Source organism: Montipora foliosa, chromosome 3, assembly GCF_036669935.1.
Source record: "Montipora foliosa isolate CH-2021 chromosome 3, ASM3666993v2, whole genome shotgun sequence".
NCBI classification, from domain to species: Eukaryota; Metazoa; Cnidaria; class Anthozoa; order Scleractinia; family Acroporidae; genus Montipora; species Montipora foliosa.
The window spans coordinates 35,415,893-35,426,603 of NC_090871.1; positions in this window are offsets into that span (position 1 = coordinate 35,415,893).

Consider the following 10,711-nt stretch of genomic DNA (forward strand, 5'->3'; position numbering starts at 1 on the left):
CTTTGAACCGAACCGCACTCGTTCAACTTAGAAATGAACGAAAATTTTGATGGTGTCAAGATAAGGAAGGGCATGTCAAGGCATGTCGCACTTTGCCTTGTTTTATTGGTCAAGGGTTAGTGGACTCTTTGTCAAGTGTGCAATCAATTGTGACCATCACGTTCTGGTTTTCAAGTTATGTTACATTCGAGACGGGAGTTTGGATTAAGAGTAGGGTTTAGGTTTAGGGTTAGGGCCTGGGGATGCAAATTGTTCCATGAAATTCACCGGTCCGCTAACATGCCTAACGACAAATTCATCATGCAGTTTAAAGTGCTAATTATTTTGTTTTCGTTTCTCAGGTCTCCACAGTTGTATTAGTTCTTGGCTACTGATAGAACTATTTAACAAAAAATCGAACTTGCGCATTCTAGACTGCGCGCACTGTGATTGGGTTACTGATGATAGCATTGGCGCTATTGCAAAAAACTGCATTTTCCTGGAATCGTTATCATTGAAAAAATGTCTAAATGTGCAAGGAAAAACTTTGCCCACACTGATAAAAAAATCTTTGAAGCTACGAACGCTTATTCTGGAAGGAACGTATGTACAAGATGAGTACGTAGAAAGAACGAATTGGGAGGATTCAAGCATCATTGAGTTGAACGTGTTGAGTTGTTATCGATTGTCTTACCACGGACTGTCTGCGGTCTTATCAAAGCTAAGACACCTGCGTTACCTAAAATGTGCCGTTACCGACGAAAGTCTTCATCTTGTTGCTGATGGTTTTCCGTTATTAGAGGTCCTTTTTTTACACCGTCGTTATCCAGTAAGCGTACAATACGTTGGGGAATTGCTTTTCTGCTGTCCAAGAATAACTTGCCTTGACGTCTCATCCATTCCTTTGGCATTCAGCTATTTCGAGAGCTTTCTTCCAGCTATGCCTCAGCTTCGTATATTGAGTTTTGCGGGAAACGAACTTTTGGGAACGGGAAAAATTATTCGCTCACTGGGTAGAAATTCCACTGAGTTGGAAGTGGTGTGTGTGAATTACTTTGATTCAGCTGACACCTTTGAAATAGAACGGTCTTTTGTCTTTTTGCTGCAAAAATGTAGCAAGCTAAGAGAAGTTATTTTAAATGGGCTTTTTGTGAGCAATTTGGTGGCATCTCTCCTAAGCTTGGCTTATTACGAGTCTTGTAGGCAGGATATAATAGTCGCTGAAAATAAGCACTTTTTGCCTCCCGGACCTAGGCACAGTCTTGATAACATGTGGAGAAATAACTAACAAAGAAAGCTTGGGTAACATTGAGAGTTCTTTATATGGAGGCAACATCGTAGTCCTAATTTTTTCAACATGCTTAGCTTGATTAAAGATATTTTATATTAGTAAATTTTCAGCTCCGACTATTGCATTTCTAGCTTTTTGATTGGCTAAAAAACTCCGACTATGAGGCAATAGTCGAAGTTTTACGTCATATGGAAAATAGTGCGCCAAGATGCTCTTTCCGGACGCTTTGTAAAATTGTGGAAATAAAAATCGGCGGCAAAGCCCGGTTTGAGAATTTACTAAAACAATTATTCCATTCACCTTTGTTGGATACGAAGTGATTATAACCAACTCGCGCTACGCGCTCGTTGGTTATTTTATGACTTCATATCCAACTCGGGCTCATGGAATAATTGTTATGTATTCCATGGAATTCTTTTTTTCAGTTTCGTGTTCTTACGATTCAAACGAACAGAATGGTTATTCAAAGAGTTTAAATGTCTTTGAATAGGTTGACCAAGACATTTTAAGTTGATCCTCACAATACAAGAGGGTGGACAATCAGACGATACAGGAACAGAGTGAACCTCCCTAGCTTGCACCGCGTTTTGGTTATGCAACATAAATATTCCACTTGTCACATGACGTTTCTCGGCGTGTACAGTTATCTAAAGTTCGCGTTCGCTTCTGAATCGTCTCTTTTGACCATAATAACGTAATGGTTTCCAATTACGACGTTTTGTTTCGTCAAATTGTAACCACTTCAAACCCAATAACCGCCACTAAATTCAGGTGGAAGCGATTTCACCGTCTGTCTATGTTTTCTTAAAAATCTTTCCAATGTTTCCTTTAACAAATTTTTTTTCACCTGTCCACTGGCCGAATAACCCGCTCCATGGCGTGCCGTTATTGCTGGAAAGATTTGGCTGCTTCCGAAGGTGTTTTTAAGAGGGATGCAGAGGGTAGTTGTATTAATGCCTATCAAACTAATGCATCTAAAGAAGCGAAAAAACACGTTGTTTTCAAGCGAAATGTTACACGTGCAATTGTAAATACGATTTTAGAACGGAGCATAGGTGTTATGTGCAAAGTGTTTCTAAAGGCGAGATGGAGAAAATGTTAGAGAAAGAAGGTGAATTCGTCTATTACGATTTCGAAACGCGAACGGATATCGATGCAGACGGTAGTAAATATTACACTCCTAACTGTTGTGTTTTACAGTTGCAACGCGTAAAGAAAACGGAAAACATCGCCAGATCACTTTCATGGGGGACGATGGCGTCGAAAAATTAATGGATTATTTATTTTTCGGTAAAAAAAGCTTGTTGGACGAAAAGAGGCCATATAAGTTCGTTGCGCACAATGCTGGTGGTTTTGACGGAAATATTTTATTATGCGGTTACTTGAAGCAGACCTGGGTCAAACCCAATATCATTTTTGGCAGCACTCGCATTAAACAATTCAAAGTCGGTCAAGTCTATTTGGGAATGTGAATGGAAGAGAATGAGAAAAGATGACGACGTTAAGCGTGTTCTTGACGAATTGCGCGCCGAAGGTGTTATCGTTACTAGTGGTGACGACGACGAGATTGGGTGTGATAGCTCTGGAATCGTACCCAGGGATGCTCTTTAAGGTGGTAGAACGGGGAAAACATGTACCAGTATTTATCAGAGTGTGAAGAAAAAACGTTTTGGTAGTCGCACACGTTATTATGACATAAAGAGTTTATATCCCGATGTGATGCGAAATGGAAAATATCCTGTCGATTTTCCAGAAGTAAAACGAAGACATTTTGATTATTCCGAGAATGCCCACACTAAAAATTAAAGTGTAAGACTACACTTTAAAATGGTGTAAAATTATTGCCAGCCCAACTTATTACACCAACTTCTAAAGTGTAGTTTAACTCTCAAATGGATGGTAAATTTACACGCAAAATAGTGTAAAATGGGTATTATACAACTTTGCACTTGTAAAATTACACATCTAGCAAGGGTAATAATATCAGAAAGGATGGGTAAAATTACCCCAAATGACGGTATAGTGATCTTGCCAGCCCCGCTACCCTTTTTGGAAGGTGGAATTTTACCACATCTAAAGAACTTGAAATTACCCCCAAAAAACGTATAATTCAACCATAAAATGAAGTGTAATTATGTTTATTTATCATCAATTTATAAGTAAAATTACACATGACGCTACATCGATGGGTAACAAACTTAAGCGTAAAATTACAATCGCTTACTTAAGTAAAAAATGCACAACTCTAGATTCACATTTCTATAACTTAGCCTAGGGCCATTAAGGTTGGTTTCCATATGATCGCAGAAGATCGCGGATCACAGAAAGCTCTTCGATCGTCTGCGATCGTGATCGCACACGATCGCAGAAGGTAGAACCAAGTTCTGTCGCATTTACAGGAATTTTGTATGAATTGAAGATTTGGAGAGCGTGCTTCGGCAAGAAAATGTATGTATTTGTGCAGACTTGAGTATAATAAAAACAAACTAAACATTTAAGAGCAACGAGGTGGCCTCCTGAAACGTTTAGTATTCGTTCGCCTTTTGCAACGATATAAATGTCATCATAATTCGGGAGTTCGCCCGCAATAAGGATAAATAGAGGAGAATCTTGCTTCAAGCCAGGTAGCTCTTTTTCAGTAGGCACGACCTGCATATATACAATGAAGTGGAAAAGAACAGATGCTATAAACATTATAAAAGGTGCAAGTTGCATCGAACTGTATATGAGGTGCATTACCCGCCAGTTCAGATGGAAATTATACTACATTGTACACTATAACAACTAAATTAACTGCATGGTTAGATCTACTTTACAAGTTACATCGAACTGTATGAGGTGCGCCACCGGCCAGTTCAGATGGAAATTATACTACATAGTACACTATAACAACTAAATTAACTGCATGGTTCGATCTGCGCCACCCACAAGTTCAGATGGAAATTGTACTACATAGCACACTATAACAACTAAATTAACTGCATGGTTAGATCTACTTTTCAAGTTACATCGAACTGTATGAGGTGTGCCACCCACCAGTTCAGATGGAAATTATACTACATAGTACACTATAACAACTAAATTAACTGCATGGTTCGATCTACTTTTCAAGTTGCATCAAACTTTATGCGGTGCGCCACCCACAAGTTCAGATGGAAATTGTACTACATAGTACTACATAGTACGTGTTTACATGGTTAGATCTACTTTACAAGTTACATCGAACTGTATGAGTTGTGCCACCCGGCAGTTCAGATGGAAATTATACTACATAGCACACTATAACATTTAAATTATCTGCATGGTGAGATCTACTTTACTTTTATGCAATGCCATAAAAGAAGCACACCACACGAAATGTAATTAGAGTAGGTCAAAAGAAGACCTCAACACATGATAGAAACAAATACATAACAATCAAACTTTATCAACACGATGGAACACAACACGTAATCATCAAAGCTCGTCACATAATAACAAATCTCACCACATAATGACAAAAACACACCACAAGACAAAACTTCAAGACCAAAAGAATAAAGATTACATAAGAAAGTTATAGCTTTCCATAATTCTTTCTTGTTCTCCATTGTATTCTATTACTTCCATTTCATCATTACCCCTAAAACAACCCAAATCCTGACCATCTTCATAAGATTGATGACATACAACAAGATTATTTTGGTGTAATAGTTTACACAGTAACAAGGTGTAAAAATACCCTACATATAGAGTAATTTTAGAAGATATTTTTGGTGTAATAGTTTACACAGTAACAAGGTGTAATTTTACATTTTTGCGTTCGTAACATAACACTTTAATATTTAGTGTGCTTACTTCGGGTTGATGAAAGTCAAAATGATAGCACCAAAGAAACTGTTTCACCCGGTGTTGCCTTATCCGGTGAAAAGAAAAAATGAAACAAAATTATTATTTCCGTTGTGTCGAACATGCGCAGAACAAAGCAGTTACTTGTTGAATAGCTGTAGACACGAGGGCGATGAACGTGGTTGGGTCGGGACCTACACGACTATGGAAGTTTACGAGGCAATGCGCTCGGGTTATCGGTTGGATAAGGTCTACTAAGTTTGCATTGGCGCAAATCTAGTACGACTCTCTTTAAGAGTTACGTGGACATGTTTTTTCGCATAAAAGAAGAGGCTAGCAGTTGGCCACGCCCTGATATGACCGAACGCCAAAGAGACGATTACATTGACGCATTCGAGCGGGAAAACGGTGTTCGTCTGCGTAAAGATCACATCGAAGACAATCCCACGCATCATAAGATAGCAAAACTAATTTTAAATTCTTTGTGGGGTGGTTTCGTGAAGAATCCGTATAAGAAAAAGGTGAAAGATATATTGGCGAATCGGAATGAATTTGCAACCTGGATAAATAAAAATTGTTTTGTCGAAACGAGTTTTATTGACGACGGAAAGGTGTTATTCGTTCGTGAACGATAAAGTGGTGACAGATTTGAAGGGTGATATAGGCCGCCCCATTTAGATGTTATCCTTTTGGGTATGTAATGTAATGTTGTATATGTTAGAAGTAAAGTGGTTTAACATATTACATCAATGAATTGTAAACAGGTTAATGATATTGCAGTTGTAAAAAGATTAAAGATATTGCTGTCGTTTATTATTTCTGTGTTTTTTATGTCTACTGGCGACTTGAAGTTTGAGATATGTCGAATGTATTTAGGCGATCGAAATATGTTGAAAATGTGTCAACTTCGGAAAGAAAAGATGGGGAGGACGAGGAGGAGGAGAGTGAAACCGTACGTGATGGTGATTCGGTGGTTTCGAATTAATAGTGCACTGATATCGGAATTGGACGGTGAATTTCCAGAGATTGTAGGCGATTCACTCGATTATATCGAAGATCGTTTACCACAAACGCGTTGGTATATCGAATTGTTTCGTATTTTTTGCGGTGTTGCTGAATTGTGCTTGAAGTGTTATTTTGCCTTCAGAAAGAAATTGGTGCCAAGAAGGAGTGACCTGTTGTTGTGTTCTATTTAAAATGTGTAAAAAAAAGACGAAAAAGGAGAAATGTGGATGGCGGAGACGTGAATGTGACCATGACGTTTACTTGTTGTGCATCTAGAGGCAATAATAATGGCGCGCTGGGGAATAAGAATCGTGACTATTATTCGAAATCAATTAACACTACTGGATACGAAACTGCTGTGAAAAAATAAAATGGCTGAACCTGTTTGCTGTTAGGATTTAAAAGAGAAAGAATTTATTACAAATTTTTTTTAAAATTATGTTAAGAAAATGATAAGTTAATCAATGTTTTCACAATCGCGGTTTATTAACGAGAGGAAAGAACAAGAACAAGAACAAGAAAAAAGCGAACAGATGACGTGTCACTTACAGCGTCATTACGATGTAATGTAATTGTAAAAAGATATAATGATGATTTGTATGAAGTACTATTATTATTAAAAATGAGTAACAAAAAAGAGAAGCTTCAATCTTGGACAAAATTGTTGAGAAAAATCTGCTTTTGGACTAAATTCCGATCACGAGTATGAAAAATAAGCTCTGCTTTTGCCCCCACCCCCCCCCCCCCCTCCCCCTGATCAATGTTGCTAGACGAAACAAAGCATGTCGAACCTGGGCTTATCAACATTGGTTGTAGGGGGGAGGGGGATCGCTAATAATGTGCGATATTGAGGACGTAGTGCGCAAAATAGCCCCTGTTTTTAATATTCTCAACCCTTTTTGTCCAAGATTGTCTGGGGATCATTTTGCCCAAGAACACAAAACGCGTGTATGTATGAGTTCTGTAAGTACAAAAAAGAAAATATATCAGTCGTAGGCATGTCGTCATGGTATTCGATTGACAATTAGAGTTAATTAACCCTAATAAAGAAAAACAATGTTACGTCATCATGGAGGTTCATTATCAAAACAACTGGAAATGGTACATAATAGTCATGTTGACGACGCTTTAGGAGCGTATATTTTATTACAGGTGCAAGATCATAACGACAAAGCTAAAGATGTTGCTGAGGAAGTAGGAGTTTCATTAGTATCAATCTTTAGGATCAAGAAAGGTGTCCAAGGCCTTAAAAGGGAAGTTGTCACGCTGTTCGTTGGTAAAAGCCACAACAAAGGTGTGATCAGATGTGACCCATACGATAAACTATATGGACCCTTCTTTGAAAAATATGTCAGAGAACAGTTCCCTAAACGTTTTAGGAAAGCAAACAAGAATGTGGTATAACAGGAGCAAAATACTAATAGAGCAAATTACTTCCGGTTGCAAGAAACCCACTTCCTGTTTGTAAACCGTGCGTCTTCGAATACGAATTGTCACGAATTTTAAGTATAACTGCAAGGCATTATATTTATTTCCCCTACTGTTTTCTCAAGGCGTTGCTAATGAGTATAAACTATGCACAAAATCCATGAGATTTCTACATTTCTTACAAAAAGTGACGCATTTCAACGGTTAACACACTGCCTGGCTAAAAACAGACTAGTCATGAAAAATATTTCAAATCCGTTCAAATCACGTTAACCGACCAAAATTTCTCATTCCTTCGCCGTAAATATATGTCAGTTAAAGAACACACAAAATTAACCGTTGTTAACCGTGCAATTTCCTTATTGTGTGTAATCTTACAAAAATATATCTGCGATAATTTCATATCTGTATATACATATTGATCAGTGTAAACCAAACTGGGCAAAAACAGCTAGGGCGAGGCCGACTGGTTTTGATATAACTCCTTCATATTGTTCTCGTTATAGGACTCAGTAGGTCTCTTACTTCTTAATCGTACTAATGTATGAATTCCACGATGTAAAAGAACAGCAATTCGCAGTGCAGTGAAGTAAAGTAAAGTAAACAGAACCCTATCTTCTGTAAACAATTCACGTACATGGCTAATAATGCACTGCTGTAACAATGTTTGTTTCACGCAATATTATTGTATGACAAGTAATCCTCGACATCTTACTGTGTATCAGCTATGAGAAGACGAGTTTTACATACTATAAACATATGAGAGTGTTCACACTCTCATATAGACAGATATTTGATAGTTTATACCAAATACAATCTTGGACAAAATTGTTGAGAAAAATCTGCTTTTGGACTAAATTCCGATCACGAGTATGAAAAATAAGCTCTCCTTTTGCCACCCCCCCCCCCCCCCCTCCCTCCCCCTGATCAATGTTGCTAGACGAAACAAAGCATGTCGAACCTGGGCTTATCAACATTGGTTGTAGGGGGGAGGGGGATCGCTAATAATGTGCGATATTGAGGACGTAGTGCGCAAAATAGCCCCTGTTTTTAATATTCTCAACCCTTTTTGTCCAAGATTGTTGATTTACTTAAGCAAAAGATTTTAAAACGTGTTTTTTTGAGTGGCGATAGTGAGTATCAATATGCTCAAGTGGAACCCTTATTCCGATTTTTACGAAAAACATTTCCAAAAATTCCGTTTAGCCGTACAGAAGTATGTGATTACGTTTTTAAAGTTCCCTTGATTGAAGACGATTTCTTGGGGTTTTAATCATCAATGGCAAGCCGATCTAGTCGATTATGGATTTGGTAACTGGATAATATTAGTGGTCATTGATTTATTTAGTAGACAAGTGGATGCCGAAATTACTAGGAGTAAAAATGCTTCTAGTATTTTCAGAGCGTTTAAGAACATCGTGGAACGAAGGGGTAAACCCGCATTAATCCAGACGGACTATGATGGAGAGTTTTTTTGATAAACAATTTTCGGATTATTGTAAACAAAAAAGCATTCGTCATTTTTCCTCAAAAGTGTGACTAATGTTAGCCTGATAGAACGCTTCAATAGAACGTTACAAAAGCGCTTGACTGTTTTGTTGAAAAATGAACGAGCACGTGGTTTAAACATCCATCGAGCTCTAGAGAGAATCGTGCGCCAATATAACCACAGACCTCACGGTGCTCTCGGTGAATTAGCATCCGCGGACGTGAATTACACTAATGGGGGTCGTTTATTGACCGAGCAGGTGAAAAATGTCGAAGAAGCAGATCGTTTGAGTAAAAAAATTATCAGACCTTTTAAATTTAACGTAGGAGATTACGTTCGTAGAGCTGTGAAGGTCTCACCGTTCCATAAATCGTATCGAGGTAATTACGGAGAGGAAGTGTTTTTGATCGGAAAGAAATGGCGACAATCGCCAAGATGGGATATTAATTTTTAGTATAAATACACAGGTGATTATACAAAATCGCGCGCTCTCATTGGCTAGCTATCTCGGATTATCAGCCGATAATCACCTCGACGGACAAAATGGCTGCCAGTAGTTGTTTTGCCACTGTAAGTAAAGATGATGTCACGTTGAAATGTTTTTTTTTTTCTTTTTTTTGAAATAATCACCTGTGCATTTATACTAAAACAATTATTCGCCTCAGGCTCTGTGATTATCGGTGAATATTCACCTCGACTTCGTCTCGGTGAATATTCATCGATAATCACTTAGCCTTCGTGGAATAATTGTTAAATATTCACTTCAAGATTTAACGGGGAAAGAGATTTTGGGTCGCATATATGGAACGGAATTGCTGAAGGTTTGTTACGATCCTGACGATAGAAAGATAAAAAAGATAATTTCGAAACGAAAAACAGGAAATTTAGTGGAATTTGAAGATTATCCTTCTGGCTATCCAGAAGAGGTAAGAAAAAAATGAATGATTGGCCACATGATTTTCACGATTTTTCACGAAATGTATCGAAAATACATGGAGACCACGATGAATTCGATTTGTTGCTTGTCTCTCATGATTCCCGCGTGGAACGACCCATGGAGGGAATAAAATAAATTTACTCTATACGAGACGTTGGCTACTGAATTGAAACACTTTTTTGAAGATTTGACTAGCGAAATGATCGAGAGTGGTATGATAGAGGAAAGATCCGCTAACTTAGGTCTCACATACATTCGTAATTTAACACCATATGGGTTGGCGTCAGCCTCGATTTGGAATCAAATGCTCGAAAAACAAATAACTGTGGTGGATTTGTGGAAGCTTTCTTTATATGGATTAAACCACGTTAGTTTATATAATATCACAGCCATTGCAATACACAAAACTAGATATCGGGAAAATGTCGAGAATGGCTTTCAACCGTATTTTAGGGAAAAATTTCAAGGAAAATATGGAAAAATATTTCCAACCCTATAGAGGGAATCCCACCGAGGTGTGGTTGTTTCGTGACAAATCACAAAATCAGGAATTTTTGAACAAATATCAACCTATTTTCGAATTTAGAATGACATATGGCAATAGAACAGAGGGGCGGTGGCGTTTTAAACTCTTCGGTTGGGCTCGCAGAATGCATGTGTGGCTGTCCGTGAGTAAAAAATTGGCTACGTTGCTTCGTTTAGACGAAATGGTATCATCGTCTAAAGGGAGAATACAAAAATCTTTTGGGCAGAT